General features: G+C 47.5%; 1 protein-coding gene across 2 annotated transcripts in view; it reads right to left on the reverse strand.

The window, feature by feature from the left end:
- ZCCHC7 (zinc finger CCHC-type containing 7) overlaps nucleotides 1-22,202 on the reverse strand; it is a 90,767-nt gene that overhangs the window by 35,061 nt on the left and 33,504 nt on the right. The gene's annotated exons all lie outside the window — the stretch shown is intronic.

The following is a 22,202-nucleotide window of genomic DNA, read 5'->3' on the forward strand; positions in this document are numbered from 1 at the left end:
CAGGAGGACACACTGAATTACCGACTGTCACGCCACAACCTTCTCACACGCAGCCTTTGGGCTGGCAGGAGGGAAAAGGAGCAAACCAAGAAGGAAATGGAAGGGCAGTAAGCTAAAGGAGAGGGGATGCAGCCAGAGCTGTTAAAAATCCTGCAGTGCTCTGTCTGTGCACACACAGCTGTGCTCCCACAGCAGCTCCTCACCGCTGCAGGGGGATCCACCTCAGCACAGGTGCTCACCTCACTGTACCTTACAGCAAGGACTACAACCTGTGTGCACGTTAATCCTGCTTGTTTGCACACTTTTAAATGAAAACTGTCCGTGCTGATCCTGCATCTGAATCCGAGGCATGCACTTTCCTAACAAAAATCACACCATCATCACAATTTACAGACAGCAAAAATTTCTCCAATTTTGATTGTACTGCTCATTTCCATTAGAAGGTGGATGACTACAAATTAAAACTGTATTGTCTGTAATTTTATGTTTTCCTCTTCATTTACTGAAAAAGTCAGTAATTTTGGCTGAAGCGTGTGATGTAGTATTGGGACACAAGGTATGTCACTCAGGTGCTTTAGAGCACAGCACCTGCTTACTGCTGCTCTTCCTTCAACAGTCAGGGCTCTCAGCACATGTTCTCACCTGAACACCACCCTCAAGTATTTCTACTTTCAACACTCGCTCATGCCAACGACTGCCACTGAGACGTTGGTAACACACCAACTGGCCGCTTAAAAAAGTGATGTGAATGATGTGTGAACCTGAGTCGTGGCACACAAAGTGACTGCCACTGCCAGGGCTCCAGCAGCCACCTGCACTGTCACCCCAGCACCGTTCGGGATCACAGGGAGCAGGGATGGGACAGGGATGCACCGGTGCCCCACGGCAGCAGTGAGCTGTGGGTACACTCCAGAGGAAATCAAGCCTTTTGAGGCCTGATCAATGAAAGTAAAGAAACACTGTCATATTTGAGTGCATTATTTATGGCTTAAATGCCTGTTAAGGAAATTAATTCACAAAGAAAAAGGTATTTGTAATTCAAAGCTCTGCCTTGGCAGTCAGCACCGCAAGTGCCGTGTTGCACAGAAATGCACATGCAGAATGGTCACAGATCAAAATTGCCAGCGAATTAACTCCTGTTAATCACTAGGCATGTCCTTCCTGAGGGCAAAGCAACCAAGTTTCTCTTCTTCACTGTCAAAATCCCCAGCTTCACAGGGGAAAACCATGATACAATGATTCAAATACTCCTAATACAAGAAGCTAAAACTGCTCCACTCAGAAAATAAATACAAGAGCTTTAATGCTGAATGAAATATTACAACAAAATCTCCCTTTACTAAATCTGTTTGGTGATATAAAAGTTAATTCTAATTCACAATAGATTGCATAAGGCTTTGCTTTCACACGCAGTAAGTTCTTCAGACTGAAACACCTAAGGAGAGTTTTGCTTCTGCAACCAAGTAGAAATCTTGCTGTAGAGACGCATAGAAAAATCTGCAACAATATTTCTCGCTGACCACAGTGTTCTGTCTGGCTCTAGATCACGAAATAAATCACAAACCTCTTCTCAAATTGACAGATACTTCCCCTTCCTTCTGATTTTGTTTGCTTATTTGGGTGAATTAATGCGTCTTGCAGGCAATCCCAGTGCCCTGGGGGTGGCTCCTGGCCACTCCTGCACTGTCCTGGCTGCTCCCTTGGCTCGCCAAGCAGCAGCAGCACCACCAGCTTGGGGTGTTGGGGTGATGCCACACTCTGCAGCCTGCAGCCCTCGTCACCTCTTTTGTCACCCAGCCTCAGGCGGGAGCAGCCTCCCCTGAGGGCACAGCGGTGGCTTTGCTCCGGGGCAGGTGGGCAGCTGGCACCCAAAATCAACACAGAACGGCTAGGGGAGCACAGCTGGGTTCACCAACCCCTCGGGCTGCCCGAGGATGATGCTCTCCCACCCCACAGACCACGACCTGCGGCAGGGAGGGCAGCCCTGGGCAGGCACACGCCGCTGGCTGGCAGCGCCGTGCCCCGCGAAGCCCGGCGGGACCGATGTCCTGACGTCCTCCAGGGCCACTGCCAGCACCACATCAGAGCACTTCATGCTTTCTTTAAGGTGGGCATGCACACAGAGGGTGGATTTCTGCCTGAATGAAGGGCTGTGATTGCTTTGTTTTTGCATTTGCTTCAGTTTTATTTTTACTCTTCAGAATACAGCAGTTCAAAGACTTGTTCAGACAATCCCTGTCAAGATTTTCCCCTTTTTCTGTGGAGAAGTTGCACATAGGAAACTTACTTAACGCTTTCTGTGAGTTGAATAAAACCAAGAACATCTTTGATATATTTGTGCTTTTAATCTTCCTCATCTTCATTTGTTAAATGCTACCTCCTCTATAAGATTATATTTATTTCTACACTAAATTTAATACTAAGATTAAGATGAATTCCTGTACTATGATTATACACATTTCTATACTAAAAAAAAATAAAACAGACTTTACTGTATAAACTTCTTGCATTTATACTTTGAGAAAACAATGTTGTCAAACTGCTGATCAGGGAAGAGGAGGATGTAAAATATACACCATTTATATGAAAATGGAAGCCCTGCACAAGGTTCTCCCTTTATCAAGTGCCACATTTTGGCTGTCCTCTGCCCCTGCGCAATGGGATGAATGGCAAGCAACAGCTTTGCTTTTATTTAAAGAAAAATTTTGAAAGATCATTGAGATTCACATGTATCCTTCCACCAGCATGAAAATGTAAATTTCCGAGCAGTGCTCGGGGTGAAGCCAGATTTAGGACCACTGTTCAATGTGCATTCAAACCTCCCCTCTTTCATCCCAGACAGGGAGAGGAGGGGAGGAGGGAGAAGGAGGACCAGCAGTCAAAACCTGAAATTGCCCGGGGGAACAATCTGCTTCCACGGAACAAAACACTGACTCAGAAGAAACAATAAACGGTTCACAAAATTTCCTTATCTGCTGTGCTGCCCCACCAGGGACCCCGGCAGCTGATCAGGCTGCCCTGGCCAGGCAGGGCAGGGCACTGCTGGCCATGGGCTGTGACACCCCCAAAATCACACTCGTGTTTCACTCATCAGGGCTGGGACAAAACATATCCTTACACAAGCTCTGCCTGCCCTGCAAGGGTTTGTGTCATCACCTTCCTCAACAACAGAGAAGCTGCAGAGCATGGACATCCAACTTTGAAAATAAAACACTGCATTTCCCAAAAGAAGGCAGCAAGTGGTCATGTCCCCCTTCCTTCTAATTGGAAAATGCATGACTAGATGCGTTTTATTTTTTTTTTTTATGATCAGCCCAGTAACAGGAAACTTCAAGCTGCGGCACAATGATACACGGGCCTGAAGGGCAAATACATTTCAAAGCTGGGCTTTAAAAATTGAATTTTGACTGCTAATTAATATAGCATATTACAGAATAGAGAACTCTAATTATATTCTACTGTAGGATCTCCGTGGCAAGGACTGTTTCAGAACATCTCTGAACAATATTTACCATACCAGGATACAGCTTCTGCTGCTAGCGGAAGAGCATTTCAAAATTATAAGCCTTAAAACCCCTAAAAATCACCAGATCTGTAAGAATTTCACATTGTGATGTATTACATATATCTGAGAATCCCTGATTATGTGTGACCCAAAGTGATCCCAGTCTTACAGCAATGGAGCTTGCCACAATGAGTTTCACATTTTCTGTGCCCGAGTAGCCCTTCTGACAAAAGAAAGAGGAAGGACAGTGTGCCGGTGCAGCAGCCAAGCACTGTCCTGAAACAGAAACCGAGGTGGCTCTGACCCCCGGTGCTGCAAAGGACAGGAACGTGGGTGTCGCTGGGCCGGGGCACACTGCACACCTTTCCCTGCTGGCAGAGTAGGAGAGTATGGATAAACGTGTCTGTGTGTCTGCAGGGCACTGTCCGTGTGTCTGGGCATGTCTGTGCGTGTCTGTGTGTCTGCAGGGCGCTGTCCGTGTGTCTGGGCATGTCTGTGCGTGTCTGTGTGTCTGCAGGGCGCTGTCCGTGTGTCTGGGCATGTCTGTGCGTGTCTGTGTGTCTGCAGGGCGCTGTCCGTGTGTCTGGGCATGTCTGTGCGTGTCTGTGTGTCTGCAGGGCGCTGTCCGTGTGTCTGGGCATGTCTGTGCGTGTCTGTGTGTCTGCAGGGCGCTGTCCGTGTGTCTGGGCATGTCTGTGCGTGTCTGTGTGTCTGCAGGGCGCTGTCCGTGTGTCTGGGCATGTCTGTGCGTGTCTGTGTGTCTGCAGGGCGCTGTCCGTGTGTCTGGGCATGTCTGTGCGTGTCTGTGTGTCTGCAGGGCGCTGTCCGTGTGTCTGGGCATGTCTGTGCGTGTCTGTGTGTCTGCAGGGCGCTGTCCGTGTGTCTGCAGGGCGCTGTCCGTGTGTCTGGGCATGTCTGTGCGTGTCTGTGTGTCTGCAGGGCGCTGTCCGTGTGTCTGGGCATGTCTGTGTGTGTGCACACGTGAGCATCACGCCCCCACACCCAGCTCACTGCACACCTGCCCAGCTGCACACCTGCCCCCAGGGACAAGAAGCTGTTCCTGCTGCTGCTGGCTGAGGCTCCCACTCCAGCAGCTCCAGGTCCATCCTCTGAATCCCCTCCCCGCAGGAGGTGCTCGGTGGCCAGGGGGCTGCAGCCCCCTCTGCTGCCCCAGCTGCTCACACAGCCCCTCGGAGGGGGACAGCATCAACCCTGGTGTGTTTTCCTTGGACATTTCTAGGGATTTCTCAACTTTCACTTGATAACAAAGAGATGGTTTACTTAAAAACAAAACACCTGCTGCTTAACGGAATACCTGTCAATATCTCTTTAAGACAGCATTAAAAGAGATCCATATCTCCCACAGGGAAATCAGTCGATGGAATTGTTGACAGAAGTTCAATTTGAGACACTTTCTCCTGCCAAAAAAAGGCTCTCTTGCCTCTCCCCTCCATTCCTAAAATTATGTATGTGCTAGTAATGCGCACATGTTTTGGCAGTAGGGAAATCCCTGCAATGCTTTATTTTTAGCAACCTTTATCTGCCATTTTTGAAAAGCATCACAAAATCCAACTAACAATACTCAACCCATTTTGAAATTAATTAAAATGTAAGCAGTTGACTGAAGCAAAGGCAGAGCTGGCCAAAAGCAAACCAGAGTTCAAACAAGAAAAGAGACTCACACACCTCTGAGCAGCCCTGCAAAAGTGGGAAACCCCCCCACAGGGGCTATAAAAGTTACTTTAAACAAACTTCAGCAGTATGACCCATGGGGGAAGACTTAACCACCAAAGCCAGTGAGGAAAGGTCTGGCAGCTGGGGTAGGACTGGTGCTCCATCCCCCAGCAGCGTGTCTGCTGATGGGGCTGGGCTGGGGTGGCCACTGCAGGGACATCACAGACCACAACACAGATGGGGCAAGAGCACCTAACCAGGCAGAGACGTACTTTTGGTGTTAAAGCAGACATTAACAAGTACAGAAATCACTGCAGTGCTGGTGCATCCTGACACTGTAACAAGTCGGGCCCCTGACACCACATCTTGGCTCTGCTCCCCATTTCTGTGTCAAACAACCTCTCAACGACCCATCCTGCACCCCCTCCACACGTGTGCCCTTCTGTGTCTTCCCCAGCTCCATTTATTCAGCAGCTCTGTGTGGGTAAAGGCCTCATGTACCAAGTGGGAATAAAAATATGCAGTGAACAAAGCAAAAGACAATTCTGTAAATCATATTTTTGTGGAATATATGTACCACCAAACTGCTGAAATGCAGGGACACATGCTAAACATGAACACGTAGGGTGCCCTTTGCATTATGTAAGTATGCATAATTTCCTGTCTGTTTTCTGTCTGTGCTGTAACACTGCTTCCTTCAGCACTGGCCACTGCTGGCCATGTTAATTCACAAAACTCAGCGGCTCATGATTTTCAAAGCTTAGCGCAACATTTGCAGAACAAAGTAGGTTTTTCTCTCTTTTTGGTGGGTACAAGTATGGGGACCACAGGAACAGTTAAATTCATGGCATGGTTGGTCTACCACACAGTCGGGGGAATTCTTTAAATAGAGCCTGTCACTCTCTTTGCCCATCAATGGGATTTCCTTCTCAAACTGCTGATTCGTTCAGGTACACAACAGAGGAAATTTCAGTTAACCTTTGTTTCACCCCGGGGAAAAATCTGTCTGAAAAGTATAAAGTGAATAGATTAAAAAAAAAAAAAGAAAAAAAGAAAGAAAAGCTGCAGGGTTATTCTTCCTAGTGTTCACAGCAGTCAAAGTTAAACAGAGAAAAGGAGGCAAACATGAACATTTTATTCCCACCAGAGAATAAGGTATAATATATGATTTAGAAATCCCATTGTCTATACTGTGATTTCTAATTTAGAGAAGGAAAGGCTGAACACAAATCTATTGTTCTCATCGGGTGCATCAAGATTTCACTTTTTGACTATTTTCTATATGACTGAAAAGGGAATAATACTTTACTTTGAAGAGAAACCCTTTTTAGCTATTTGATTGAGTTGTCTGAAATACCTTTTAGATTCCAGCAAGCCTTGGTGAAGAGAAAAAAAATAAACACTAACTCAGAATTATATGTGAGGAAATGAAAACAGGGATAAAACCAAAAGTACACTAATACAATAAAGGCAAATTTCAGGGTACATTACTGCCAAAAGAGGTCTTAGACTGGTCTAAGTTAATCATAAACCCTCTCCCCCATTTTGAGATACAATTATAATTTCAAAACAGGAAAAATGATTTTTGTTTTCTAGTGTCATTCATCTGACAAGGTTTCTGCAGCATTTGCTGTGGTAACACTCTGAGTTACTGCAGACCAGTGCCCAGCAAGGCCCCGCAGGACGGACAGATGGACAGATGGACAGACAGAGAGATGGACACAGAGCTCGGGAGCACGGCCAGGGCTGGGGCATGCAGGGCTGTGAGACTGCAAGGCCTGAGCTGCAGTGGCACAGAAGTTCTGAGGAGCAGCAGTGGCACAGATGTTCTCAGCTGCAGTGGCACAGATGTTCTCAGCTGCAGTGGCACAGATGTTCTCAGCTGCAGTGGCACAGATGTTCTGAGGAGCAGCAGTGGCACAGATGTTCTCAGCTGCAGTGGCACAGATGTTCTCAGCTGCAGTGGCACAGATGTTCTGAGGAGCAGCAGTGGCACAGATGTTCTGAGGAGCAGCAGTGGCACAGATGTTCTCAGCTGCAGTGGCACAGATGTTCTCAGCTGCAGTGGCACAGATGTTCTGAGGAGCAGCAGTGGCACAGATGCTCTGAGGAGCAGCAGTGGCACAGATGTTCTGAGGAGCAGCAGTGGCACAGATGTTCTGAGGAGCAGCAGTGGCACAGATGTTCTCAGCTGCAGTGGCACAGATGTTCTGAGCTGCAGTGGCACAGATGTTCTCAGCTGCAGTGGCACAGATGTTCTGAGGAGCAGCAGTGGCACAGATGTTCTCAGCTGCAGTGGCACAGATGTTCTGAGGAGCAGCAGTGGCACAGATGTTCTCAGCTGCAGTGGCACAGATGTTCTGAGCTGCAGTGGCACAGATGTTCTGAGGAGCAGCAGTGGCACAGATGTTCTCAGCTGCAGTGGCACAGATGTTCTGAGCTGCAGTGGCACAGATGTTCTGAGGTGCCTTCTGGGATCTGGGGGCTGCCAAGGGGCCGATTCAGCACCACCGTGGCTGTTTGTGTGCCCTGGTGGTGATTCTGCCAGGGCTGCACAGCCCTCCCCAGGCTGGCCATGATGGGGCCAGGGCTCTGGGGCCTTCAGCCCCAAATCAGCTCCTGGAGAGGGGGTTGTGTGCTGTGCCAGCTGCTGGAGCCTGCCAGCCCAGTGCTGCTGCACTTTGTGCAGGTCCTGCAATAGATGCTGTGGTGCCTGGTAAGCTGTTGGGACATGAGCCCAAGGAACACCCAGAGGAACACCATCCTGGGCCTGAGGAACACCCTGAGCCTGAGGAACACCCTGAGCCCAAGGAACACCAGGAGGAACACCACCCTGCAACTGAGGAACACCCTGAGCCTGAGGAACACCCAGAGGAACACCATCCTGGGCCTGAGGAACACCACCCTGCACCTGAGGAACACCCTGAGCCCAAGGAACACCCTGAGCCTGAGGAACACCCTGAGCCCGAGGAACACCCTGAGCCCAAGGAACACCCAGAGGAACACCGTGAGCCTGAGGAACACCCTGAGCCCAAGGAACACCCAGAGGAACACCCTGAGCCCGAGGAACACCGTGAGCCTGAGGAACACCCTGAGCCCAAGGAACACCCAGAGGAACACCGTGAGCCTGAGGAACACCCTGAGCCCAAGGAACACCCAGAGGAACACCCTGAGCCTGAGGAACACCCAGAGGAACACCCTGAGCCCGAGGAACACCGTGAGCCTGAGGAACACCCTGAGCCCGAGGAACACCCAGAGGAACACCCTGAGCCTGAGGAACACCCTGAGCCCGAGGAACACCCTGAGCCTGAGGAACACCCAGAGGAACACCCTGAGCCTGAGGAACACCCTGAGCCCAAGGAACACCCAGAGGAACACCCTGAGCCTGAGGAACACCCTGAGCCCGAGGAACACCGTGAGCCTGAGGAACACCCTGAGCCCGAGGAACACCCAGAGGAACACCCTGAGCCTGAGGAACACCCTGAGCCCGAGGAACACCCTGAGCCCAAGGAACACCCAGAGGAACACCGTGAGCCTGAGGAACACCCTGAGCCCAAGGAACACCCAGAGGAACACCCTGAGCCTGAGGAACACCCAGAGGAACACCCTGAGCCCGAGGAACACCGTGAGCCTGAGGAACACCCTGAGCCCGAGGAACACCCAGAGGAACACCCTGAGCCTGAGGAACACCCTGAGCCCGAGGAACACCCTGAGCCTGAGGAACACCCAGAGGAACACCCTGAGCCTGAGGAACACCCTGAGCCCAAGGAACACCCAGAGGAACACCCTGAGCCTGAGGAACACCCTGAGCCCGAGGAACACCGTGAGCCTGAGGAACACCCTGAGCCCGAGGAACACCCAGAGGAACACCCTGAGCCTGAGGAACACCCTGAGCCCAAGGAACACCCAGAGGAACACCCTGAGCCTGAGGAACACCGTGAGCCTGAGGAACACCCTGAGCCCGAGGAACACCCAGAGGAACACCGTGAGCCTGAGGAACACCCTGAGCCCGAGGAACACCCTGAGCCCAAGGAACACCCAGAGGAACACCCTGAGCCTGAGGAACACCCTGAGCCCAAGGAACACCCAGAGGAACACCCTGAGCCTGAGGAACACCCTGAGCCCGAGGAACACCGTGAGCCTGAGGAACACCCTGAGCCCAAGGAACACCCTGAGCCTGAGGAACACCCAGAGGAACACCCTTAGCCCGAGGAACACCCTGAGCCCAAGGAACACCCTGAGCCCAAGGAACACCCTGAGCCCAAGGAACACCCAGAGGAACACCCTGAGCCCGAGGAACACCCTGAGCCTGAGGAACACCCTGAGCCTGAGGAACACCCTGAGCCCGAGGAACACCCTGAGCCTGTGGAACACCCTGAGCCCAAGGAACACCCAGAGGAACACCCTGAGCCTGAGGAACACCCTGAGCCTGAGGAACACCCTGAGCCCAAGGAACACCCTGAGCCTGAGGAACACCCAGAGGAACACCCTGAGCCTGAGGAACACCCTGAGCCCAAGGAACACCCAGAGGAACACCCTTAGCCTGAGGAACACCCTGAGCCCAAGGAACACCCAGAGGAACACCCTGAGCCCGAGGAACACCCTGAGCCTGAGGAACACCCTGAGCCTGAGGAACACCCTGAGCCCGAGGAACACCCTGAGCCTGTGGAACACCCTGAGCCCAAGGAACACCCTGAGCCCAAGGAACACCCAGAGGAACACCCTGAGCCTGAGGAACACCCTGAGCCTGAGGAACACCCTGAGCCTGAGGAACACCCTGAGCCTGAGGAACACCCTCACTGTACTCCTACCATGTACAGAGGATCAACAGTTGTGGCTGCTTGGCCTACATATAGCATCTTTTTTCACCATTACAAAATGGATGAAATATAAATATAAATAGAAAAGACACAACAAAGTCCACAGAACCTCGCTCTTGTGGTCTCTCATCTGCCAAAGGCCCTGTGGCTAAAAGAACCCGTGTAAGAAATGTGCCAACAATGTGACGTGTCTCCCTGCAATGAAATCCAGATTTAAAGCTTCTTGGAAATTAATTGCTTCTTGGAAATTCAATGCTTCAGTTGAATCACAAACCTAAAACCATTCACCAGTAGCTGCATCCTGGAGAAAAAGCACAGCTCTCTTGATGCTGCCATAAACAATAAAATAGGGAAATAATCCCTGAGTTGGAATAATATTGATGTAGATGAATATCTGAAATTTGTCAAGCTTAATTGGGGATCTTAACTTTTTCTCTGAAATTCCCAAAATCTTTAACCCAGGAAGAAATAAATCACATTTCAATGCAGGCTGAGTGCCAGTCTTTGGGTATGGGCCAGAATTTTGGTCCAACTTTCTTTCATGCTGATAAATGGCCCACTGGGCAAAGGCAAACTAAATCATCCCAGCTCCGGTGATTCCTTCCCATCCTCACACTCAGACCAGGCTCCACAAACAGCTCTTGGAACAGGAGGAGGACCATCACAGCTTGCCTGGGAGAAGACTGACCCAAACCAGCTCTGAAGGTGGCAGTTCTCAGCACATTCATCTTTTCCTGGGAGGACTGGAATGAGCTGCAGACAAAAGGACTCCCAAAGAGCCTGGTCAGAGTCAGGGTGTGGGAAATTGCATTACTCTGAGAGCAGAACTGCAGTTTGAGCTGATGCCAGTATTGAGACATGGAGCAGGTGAAATTCCTGGTTTTCCATTTTGATCCTCCTGATGATGACAGCAATAGGAATCATAAGCAGGAGGTTCCTCAAAAATATTCCTACTGAACAGAATACTTCTCCAATTTGGGTAGCAGAAATTAACACCACCTCAGAGATTTGCTGTCAATCTGTTTGAGGACATCTCCCCATCTGCCATACACCTACACATTGAGTCTTCTTCAAACTTGAGCTTTCCAAGAAAAGAGAGGGGTGATGCAGTGACACAACACTCCTGACAGGGATTGGAAACAAGACACTAATGCGTCTGAGGATGTGCAACAGCACAGGTGCTCCGTGAGGAGAAAGCTCCAGCACAAGCACTCTGCTCTCTTTAGTCTTCCGGGGCTCTTATGGCCGTGCCACTGCAGGCAGGTGTTTCAGGCCATCCCTGGAACACTTCTACAGCAGGAGGAGTTTGAAAGATCTTCTCAACACCTTGGTTATGGCTTGTAAAGCACGTACCAAGATGCTGCAGCTGGTCTTCCAAGAGTCACTGCCACGGAAAACTGGTGGGTCCTGGCACAGACAGTGCTCTGCTCTCCAACTGCCACGAAGGACTGTAGACATTTGGAACATAAAAGCACCAAACAGCACTAGCATCTGGTGCCTGAAGGTCACACGTCTTCAGACTGGTCTTATGCTGGGCTCTGTGGGGTGGAGAATGTGATGCTGCAAAGAATAAGAAAGTACACAACATCCTTTTCCACGGCAGTGATCCTTTTTTGGTGTTGTTTCACATGTAAAAGGCATCCTTTTTTGGAAACAGAAGACAACTAGAATGGAAATCTTCTCAACATCAGTCTTCTGCTCACAACAGAAAACAGTTTTGCAGAAACATGCCATTCTGTGCTTAGAGGCACAATGCAGAGGTGATGAGAAATGAAGTGGCCTTGCCAAAGAAGGGCTAAATCTCACTGGCTACAACAGTTCTGTCTTTGCAGAAAGGACCACAGCAGAAAAGATGTCACTCTGTTTCCCTCTTTCTCTTGCCAGAGAAAAGTGGGGAAAAGGAAATGTTCTCTGTACAATCAGCAAACAACAATTCTCAGTCAGAGAAATCAAGTTTTGCTTGTTTAAAAATTTCTCAATGTTGCAAGGAGATAAAATAAATCTGAGACCCCAGTTTCATCTCTGTTTCCCATGTACACTGGCACAGCCATCTCAACAGTGGGGTGCAGACACCCCAGGGACAGGGAGGGCATTCCACTGCAGCACGGGAAGAAAATGCTCTTTCTACCATTAATAAATAAAACAAAACAGTTTTTACAAATAGTGTACACTTTACTTTTCTCTCATTACTTCCTACTTTCTATTTTGTGCATGCCGTATAACCACAATTGACACTCCAATGGTGGGGTCAAAAGCACCTCCTACAATAAGCTAAAGACATAGTTATTTATACTTTGATAATTTGTCTCTGTGGTTTTGGTTTCTTTTCTATTTGTTTGTTAGGCATTTTTTCCTTTTTTTTTCTCCTTTTTTTTCCTTACACAGATACCACAGGAATAGGAAAATCCTCCTCACTGCTACCAAAAAGCAACTCATATCTTAGGTACGCTGTTGTAATGAACAAAACTTTCTCCCACATCTACTGAATTTAGGTTCTCTGACAATATGAGCTTTTCATACACCAGGGGAGCTTGGTCACTGCACCTCTTGCCCAGGTGCTGGCAGGCAGGAGCCAGGAGGGATGAGCAGCACCACCTCAATCCCAGTGGGGGCTGCCTGAGTTTCCACATGTATATAACAGCATTTAACAGCATATAACAGTATATAACAGTTTCCACAGCCCACGATGTGCCCCAGACACAGAACAGGACACGGGGACTAGAAGAGCTCACAAGCTTATACTTGATTTTAAGCATTTGATTTCTGAGAATTTAACAAGCCCTTACTGAAAATGAAGCAGACAACAGCAGTACTAAATAGTTAACCTCTATATAATTAGTTTTAACTCAGCACTAATGGCATTTAATATCACTTCCTCCTCACATCAGTATAAATGGAAGGGCATATTATATGCTAGCTCTTCCCACCTAAATTCAAATACTGCAAGCCTCCACTTTTTGCTGATCTAATAGGAAAATGTTATGCACATCGTATTTCTATTTTTTTCATTTAATTTATAACATTTTTCTTCATTAAATCTTCTTTTTTGTTCCAATGCTGATTTTTAAACAGCAGTATTCTTTAAAATATGCAGTTATTTAATTCAGGTCAATTACTTCATGCAACTGACCTGAAGTGAATGTGATATATTTGTATTAGTCCATGAAAGCTGATGCACATCAGAAGTTGTGATTTAAGTCATTCCTTTCTGATAAAGACTCAATCACCTGAACAGTTTTGCCCGTGTACCTCAGGTGAAAGTCCCCTACGCTGCAGCAGAATCACGGTTCTACTGTGCAACTGACTAAATATAGCTCCTGTATCATTGGTCTGGGCAATAACTCCTGAAATCTTTGATTCAGGTTTTCCCCCTTCATCTGGACAAGAGGAAGGGATGTCTGAACCCATGACTCCATGACTGAAGGGCTGGTGGCAAAGTGGATCCTGCTTCTACCTAGCAACACTGGGAAAGAAACAACCAGTGCTATCATTGAAAAAAATCACCCAGGCCTCATTTAAAATGTGCAACCAACCAAATTTCCTGAGCAGCGTGGTAGCTCATCAGTCCTTTAAACAAATAATGCAGACTCTAGCTCGCACCATCCTCAGCTGGGCTGTGGGCAGCGAGGAGGGAGACAAGGGAAGCAATGGAACACAGCATCCATGTTCCCAGGGCACAGCAGCCACCACAGCTCACAAGGATGTGTCCTGTTCCCAAAGTCTGGGTGAGCTGGGAAGGGGGAACACGCGGCTAACGTGAGGAGAGACACCCCTGAAGGGAGCTGGCAGCATTTCACAGCACTCCTCAGACGAGACCGACGCGGCAGTGAAGGAGGAGCAGGCGGCTGGGAGCGCCCCACGGCCACCCTCCTGCTGGGCCCATGGGCAAGAGTGGGGCCAGGGGGTGCCACTGTGGTGGCCCTGCTGGTGCTCCCCAGGCTGTCCAAAGACAAGTCCTGTCCTGCTTGGCAAGTGTCCCCGTGGGATGACCCCAAACAGCCGAGGCCACTGCTGTGGGCTCACCCAACACTGCTGCCAGAGACTGCATCAGCTTTGGTGGCTGGCTGCCAGATCCAGCCCAGGATCAAGTCTCCAGAGCCTGAAGGAAGCCACATCTGCTGGAAGCCCTGCCTGTGGCGGGGCTGGGCCAGCACTGGCCACCTTGGTGAGGAGCAGCATTTCAGCCTGTGGCTCCCAGGAACGGGCCAGCACGGAGATGAGTGTGCAGTAAAGCCACCATGCGCACCTAGTTCTGCTGCTCACCCCGTTCTCACAGCTGTGAGCTGCCACAAGGGCTGGCCTTGGTGACAACAGCATGTGGTTTAGGAAAAACAATCCAAATCTTAACTGCCAATTAAAAACCAGAATTACAGATTTCTTCCCATACACTTACCTCCTTAATTCAGGGTAAGACCAGAGGCAGGAAACTCCCAAAATGTTATGAATTCTGGGTGGCACTAAGGACCTCTGCTGAGTACAACCTCAACCAATTTTATTTCAAGTGCTTGATGTGTGAGCAATACAGAAATGCTGGGATGCTCAAGTTTGCATCTCCTTTTGCCATTAGATAGTGATTCAGATGATTCAGGTATGACTGAAATCAGACATGTATTTTACACGTACTACACAAGTCTGAAAATCAGGTATTAATTAAAAAAATGTGAAGAAAGTACATTTGAGATGTATTATTTCTACACTTGCTTTCATTTACGTCTGTGTTTGTACAAGATCAGCAAACTTGATGACGCACTAGGAAAGATGTGATGATGATGATGATGATGATGATTATTACTTTAACAGAGTTGCAGAGGGAAGCATAAGGGAACAGTAATCTGCAATTTGTTACCCAGCAGATCTTCAAATGGTTTTAAAAAATTAAAATGAGGTATAAATGTAAAAAGCCACCTACTCAACGTAAATGCAGGCAAGTAAACACGGTATTTAAAGCAAACAGAATTACATCACTCACCAGCAACATTCAAAATCTGGAAAACAAGTGTGCCAAACTATTTAATCTGAGAAAGGAATGCACAGCTAGCCTCCCTCTTTTGGAAATATAAAGAATGATAAATTCACTGTTTGCCTGAAAAGAACATATCTCAGGAGCTGTAGAAACACTGATTTCCTTTTTTGCCATTGTCTCTGACAACACGCTCTTTGAATTACCCACCTGCCTCCAGCCTTCATTATTTCTGTTTCATTATAATGAAGATTATACTTTTGACTTCCAAGGCTGCTTGCATTGACAAAGCCCTGCAAAACCTCCCTTTGCTTTGCAACCAGACAGTGCCATAACAAAACCCACAAACAATGCTGCCACGAACAGGGTGTTTTACCCACAGCACCCCACCCTGCCACCACACAGAAAGGGAATGCCGTGGAGAGCCCAGGTGTCATCACTGCAGGTGCCCCGACTGTCACCTGATACCAACAGGAGTGTTCAGACTGGAACATCTCAGTGACCAAAGCAGGGAAAAAACAACTGGAGAATGGAAGCTGCTTAATCGTAGACAATGTCTGCCCTGCTAAAAATGTCCAGAAGTGATGAAATATCCAAAACAACAACTTTTAAATTCAAGTATCCAATTTTGGAATGAAATTTGAGTCATATGGCAGCCTGTGTGGGGACTCCCTGCATGACTGACAACACGGAAATGTCACACTGTGATGCTTCCATGTGGCCCTGAGGCAGGCGGTGCTCTCATGGTGACTGATGGGGACAGAAGGCCAATGACACGGCCAAGGCTGGGCTCTCATCCCTGGCTGTGATCCCCGTGTGTGATCCCTGGCTGTGATCCCTGTGTGTGATCTGTGGCTGTGATCCCTGGTCATGATCCCTAGCTGTGATCCCTGCATGATCCTTGAGTGTGATCCCTGGCTGTGATCCATGAGTTGTGATCCCTGTCTGTGATCCCTGCGTGATCCTTGTGTGTGATCCCTGGCTGTGATTTCTGGGCTCTGATCCCAGGTTGTGATCCCTGTGTGATCCCTGGTGGTGATCCCTGGGTGTGATTCCCTGGGCTGTGATCCGTGTGTGTGATCCCTGTGTGTGATCCCTAGCTGTGATCCCTAGCTGTGATCCCTGCATGATCCTTGTCTGTGATCCCTGGCTGTGATCCCTGGGCTGTGATCCTTGAGTTGTAATCCCAGGCTGTGATCCCTGGGCTGTGATCCCTGGCTGTTATCCTTGTGTGTGATCCCTGTCTGTGTTTCCCTGGCTGTAATCCCTGTCTGTGATCCCTGTGTGTGATCCACGGCTGTGATTCCCTGGGCTGTGCCATCACCCTCTGTCCCACAGCGAGGCCCGGCTGCACCCACTCGCGGTGGAGGTGCTCAGGTGCCTGCACCTCAGGGCAGGTGCTGCCAGGTGGCACAGCTGGCTCTGGGCTGGGCAGCACAGCTGGCCTGGCAGCACACAGCTGGTTCTACACTGGATGCAGGGCAGCACAGCTGGATCTGCATCTGCCCCTTCCAGACCTGTCCCAAGGTACCAGGTGCCCAGGGCTGCTCTGTGGCCACGGCTGCTGCTGGCACGTGCCGAGGGATGGCTGCTGGGCACCAGTGAATTTTCAGTGCTGACCTTCTCATGCTTTTACTCAAGGCTTCTGCTTCTACTTGCTCTTTCAAACAGCATTTCACCTGAGTTACAATCACCAGCACCTATGGCTTCAACAAAAAATCAGTAGGGCCGCTGCTGTTCAAAAAGAAAAGCAGCATTCAACTCTTTTTGTCAGGAACACATTTTACCTGCTGTGATGTACCACCTGGTTAGATTAGAAAAGGTGCTGTGGCAAACCCCTGGGGTCCTTCTGGGCAGTTTCCAAAGCTTTTGCACATGCCTGCAGTCTTTATTCATGTTGAATTACATAAGCTCCTTGTTTTCCCCCCCTCTTCCTTTTTTTTTTTTTTTTTTAATTCAGCTATTCATGCACTCAGAAAAATGTTAAAAAATTAAGTTTCTGTAAACACAGTGTTATCTTAATAAGTTCAAATATTATTAGACTATTCCCTGGAGGAAGAAAAGCAATATGTTCCAAAGCAAGAGGCTGTATATTTTGCAGAAGGTGGCTACTCTGAAATTAAGAAATGCAAATGATTCTACAGTTTATGTGCCTCAAAGTAAAAACACTGATATTAAATTTTAAAAAGGTAGCCTGAGACATTGCTGCTTACGCCACAGCATCGGGAGGATGCCAAGGGACCCAGAACGATCCCGGGTCTGGGGTTTTCAATGGCACAGACTAGTGATCACAGGATGCTGGTGATACTCTCCAGTTACCCCTGGCAACCCTTCTCAACTGTAACGATGCTGCCCCACAATAGCTTTCACTGGGCAGCTTTCTCTTCACTTAGCTGAATGCTCTGGGACCATCTGTGTCGGAAAGCATAAAAGGCCAGCCTGCCTGTGGGCCCGTCACTCTGAACACCACCTCTCTGACCCCGATTAAATACAACTTTCAATCCCTTTTGTCCTCCCTGTTGACTTCTCCTATTAAGGGAGCCCTTTGACAAAGAAAGCGGAAGAGTGGACTAAGTGCCCCCAAGAAAGGTGATGTCTGATACTGCTCAACACAAGGATTAGCAAGCCAATACATAACAAAAGCAAGTTTGGGGGAGGGGTAAAGAGGAAAAGAAAAAAATGGTTTTATACAGGTCTTTGACTAATTCAGTAGGTACACAGTTCAACAAATAGCTATACAAGAGGCCTGCTCCCAAAGAAACAACTACCAGGGAACAATAAATCGAGGAGATACCTTTCAGCACGGCGAGGTGAGGCCGTGACATTGACAGGAGCAGTGGACGTGTCATTTGCTACCCACGGGTCATGGGGAGAGGTGCCAAGCACACTCAAGAAGTTACTTTAGGGACAGACCTTGTCCAAGAGAAAGGTCTTGTAAAATATCCTACCTTGGGTCATTTGAGGTAACTGTAATGGAAGCGAGTGACACAACAACAACAACAGTGGCCAGAGAAAACCTCAATACTTGCACACCACAGCTGGCTGTTTCCAAAGGCATGTACTGAAAACTATCTGCCTTTTGGAATATGCAAAAGGTGCTGACCATCATCCAGCAGGCAGTGCCTGTAGCTCCAGAGATGGTTCTGGACCCCTCCAGGACAGGCTCTGCAATCCTCCTCAGCCATCAGGCTTTTACTGACAGCTTTATTACCATGAACTACCTGCCTTTTACATGTTCTTTTGAAATTTAATGTTTTATTTGGCACAGTCAATTTAGACTACAGATGCATTTCCTTCTTCCTCTTTTTGTCTTTTTTTTGAAAGGGGGGCAAAAGACATCAGTAAAGTTCCCAAATGGGTGCCACTGAAAATTAGTATTTCTCTATGGACTCTGGAAAGTAATAGATGGGAACCTGTTTCTAATAGTTTTACTTTCTGTGTTATCTGGAGAAAAACAGATTCATACATACAAAGTGGACTGTTTCAGAAGATAGTGCTGTGAAAAATGAAAGGCTGTTCCAAAGTAAAAAGTGATTATTTCAGAAGAAATGAGAAGCTCCAATGTCAACCCTACTGCCTGAATCAGCAAAAAATCAAAGCTTTGCATAGAATAGGAAATTGGAGATTTTCCCTAAATTTACATTTCTTTCTGCTGAGCACATTTTTGCTTCAACATGAAAGAACTTCTTAGAGACACTCCTAGTTTCAGACATTGCTTTTTTGCTATGGTGTTGTAAAATGCTGCTGCCTGGGACTGGAATTCCATTAGTACAATTGGAAGAATTTATGTATGAATGCTAGATATGAGCCACAACAGCCATGGATAACATCATGTAAATGAAAATTTTTTTTTTTTAAATGATGTCTCCTTAGTCATACTGACAACTGTCCAACAGAAAACCCAAAGCCATATAAACTAAAAAATAAAAATTGCAGATTCTCATGGCAGAATCCATCAGAAATATTGGCAAAATATTCCCATACCTATCTTTGATATTCAGTGCACTATTACAATAAACCAGGAAAAACTGACTCTAAAAATATCACCCTAAAGCAGTGTACTGTTATTAAAACCTAAGTGATACAGACCATTTCCATCCTATATATGTATTATCATATTTACACAAGCAAAAAACATAGTTTTGATATTACAATATACCTAAAAGAGGCTTTTCATCATGACTATCCTCACAATCCTAAGCCTCCAAAAACCTGAATTGCAAAAAGTAAAACTGACTCTATGAGACAGGCAATTTTCAAAAACAAAGTTCAGGAACTGAGGCAACCTAGCTGGCCTTACGAACCTAAGTTTTTGAAAATAAACCTTTTTCTTACAGAAAGTGATGCATTCCTGAATTATGTGCTGGGCTTCTGGAAGACACAGCAGATGACGTGGGACGTGGCCAGGGGGGGCTAGCTGGCTTCTGAATCACCTGGGACTGCCTTGGCGTGTGAGCCACTGCTCCCCTGCATGAGCTAACCCAGCAATCCTCCAGGACAGACAATATGCTCACATTACACTTCCTTGAATAGAAAAATAGAAAAACGCTGTTGTATGAACTGCTGATTCATCCACAGCAAATACCCTCAGTGGAATCTTAAACTACAGACGTGAAACCTCCTAGGTTTGCCAAGACCTTTCAAAAACCCAGTGCATGACCATTTTTGAGCTCAACCAAATTAATCTGCTCAGTATTTCCCTCTTTACTTTGGCACCATGTATATTAATTGTGTATAATGATCTCCACATCATGGCCTTCTAGCAGACCACGCAATTTGACCAGACCACAGGTCACCAATGTCTGCAAAGCAGATGCACAATCCAAAAGGAAAGTCCCAGGCAAAGAGCAAAGATGTTACTGCAAGAGATGGGTGGAAGGAACATGCACAAAATAGTCAGAGCTGTGAAAAATACAGTAGCAGCAGAGGTGCTGAAATTGTTGCTCCTGATTGCTGCCATCAGAAGTGTTGCATTTTGTCAGTGAGTGACCTGGCTGGGGTTTTAACTCTAATTTAACTCTGCTTTAACCCCACACACAGGCCAATGTATTCCATCATGCCTAATATACAGCATGAAATGCAACAGGCATATATAAAATTGCCAGCAACACATTTTTCTTAGGACTACATATCCATCCTTTTGGACATAACTTGTATCCAAACAACATGAACTCAAACAGTGTAAAATACTCCCCTTAGATCACTCTTTCACGAGTACCACAGCTGGGTTTCCAGGACCTCCCCAGGAAGGTTTGGGTGAGCAGGAGGTGAAGGGGCAGATTTAGTGGCATGGGACAGGAGGGATGCCACCAGCCCTGCGTGGCCGTGGCTGGAAGCACCTCTCTGGCTGTGAGGGACACAGAGAGGAGAGGGCATGGCAGGACCACTGGTCCCCTTGCAGCTTCTCGTGCCATGAAACTCCAGTCTGCCACTGAGCCAGGAGCAGCGTGAGGGGCTTGGAGAGACACAGAATACTGGAATTGCTGCACAGGAAGGGAGCTCACAGAAGCCCAGGCTGTATTTAAATATTGAATTTGGTATTTAATTCAGTAATTAAATACCTAACTAATTTGCCCAAAGGCAGAGGGGGATGAGCAGCATGGGGAAGAGGTAGCAGCACTGACCCTGGAGTCCCCACGCTGCAGATGACACAGGGGGACACGTCCATCCCTAAGGCCTTCTGCAGCACCAGTGCTAGGAGCAGATCCCAGCTCTTCTGTGGATGGAGCCACAGCACACAGCTGAGCTTGGTCAAGGGAAGATGACACGCTGCTTCATCAATAGACAGGAAAGAAAACAAAATCCAGCCCCAAAACCCAGTTGTGCCTTCAGCCCACAGTATCTGAATTTAGTTACTGGGATTTTCTTCCACCTTCTTGTCTTCCAGCCTTAGAAACTCCAAGAACCCCTTCCCAACCTATTCAGCTGAGCTCAGTTGTCACCTCCTGCTCCAGCGTGAAGTCATGCAGGGCCAAGGCACAAACCCAGTCTCACAGAGTGGCCATGGCACTTGGAAAACTGAGGAGATCGAGTACGGAAGAGGCTGCATCAGACACAACACAGTCCAGCAGCTTGACTGACAGTGTACCAGGGCCCAGATTTCCAGGATTAGGCAAAAAGAGACAAAAAAGGCATTTTCATGAATGAAAATTTCCTTTTTCAATTGGATTTTCATACAGTTGAGTATCTGACAGGAATTTGCTTCCACAACACACGTGTCATATCAGGAGCGCTCCTGCGCTCCGGCTGGGGACAGTGACGGACGAGGACACCCTGAGCACGCACCTGCAGAGCTCACTCTCACTATGTTTTTCCATCCCCTTCTTTCAAAGGTGAGTCTGCACTGCTCAGGCCTCCCAGCAAGAACCAACGGTGCCACCTGTGCCACCAGGCACCAAACCCCTGGTGCTGGAGCCTCCCAGCTGGCGCTGTCCCCACAGCAGATTTATCTCTGCGCCCTTTATTCCCACTCACTCTTATCATGACACACGCTGGGAAGAAAAGACACCGGTGTAACATAATTCAGACATTTTAAACTTTTCTCTCAACTGTTTCTGAAACATATCAGCTCCATTCAGGCTTAGAAAAGGAGCTTCAGTATGGGGTGAGGCGTGTCTTTTGTCAGCACCCCGTCTGCTCCCTGTGGCCTCGTAAACAAGCTGCTTTCTTTAGAAATACAGCAGACCTCCAATTTAAATTTATGGAAAGGCTGAACCAGAGGAGCCCACACTCAAATAATTTTAATAACCTATTAAGTTGCGACTTCAGATTCATTTTATAACTGTGTTCCTCAGGGAACTGCACTATCAGGATAAAGATAGAGTTTTTTTTCTTTTAAAGATAAATAGCATCATTAATCTGCAACATTTCTTTTCTATTATCTTTCAAAATGAGGAGTTATTTTGTTCTGATCTTGAGGTAATTAGCCTTCATTCACTAGCCAGAAAATGTCTGTGTTCTGAAAATTAAAAATGTGTCATTAAGTGGAATTTACCATAATGTCATTTATCTTTATATAGTTCATCAGTGACAGCAATGGGCCTGGGAATCCATCAGCTTTTACCGAGGAAGCATTAAAACAAATTGAAAAACAGAATAATCCCAGGCACTCTTTAACACAGTCAAAGCCATTTGGGTAATTAAATAGTGGTATTTAAAGTTTTAATTTAGATTTTCCCCTCTGTTCATCAGCAGTCAAATGAGATGTTCATATTCATAACTGTTTGTAATAAAGGGTTTCATA

The sequence above is a fragment of the Anomalospiza imberbis genome, chromosome Z (genome assembly GCF_031753505.1).
Source record: "Anomalospiza imberbis isolate Cuckoo-Finch-1a 21T00152 chromosome Z, ASM3175350v1, whole genome shotgun sequence".
Lineage (NCBI taxonomy): Eukaryota > Metazoa > Chordata > Aves > Passeriformes > Viduidae > Anomalospiza > Anomalospiza imberbis.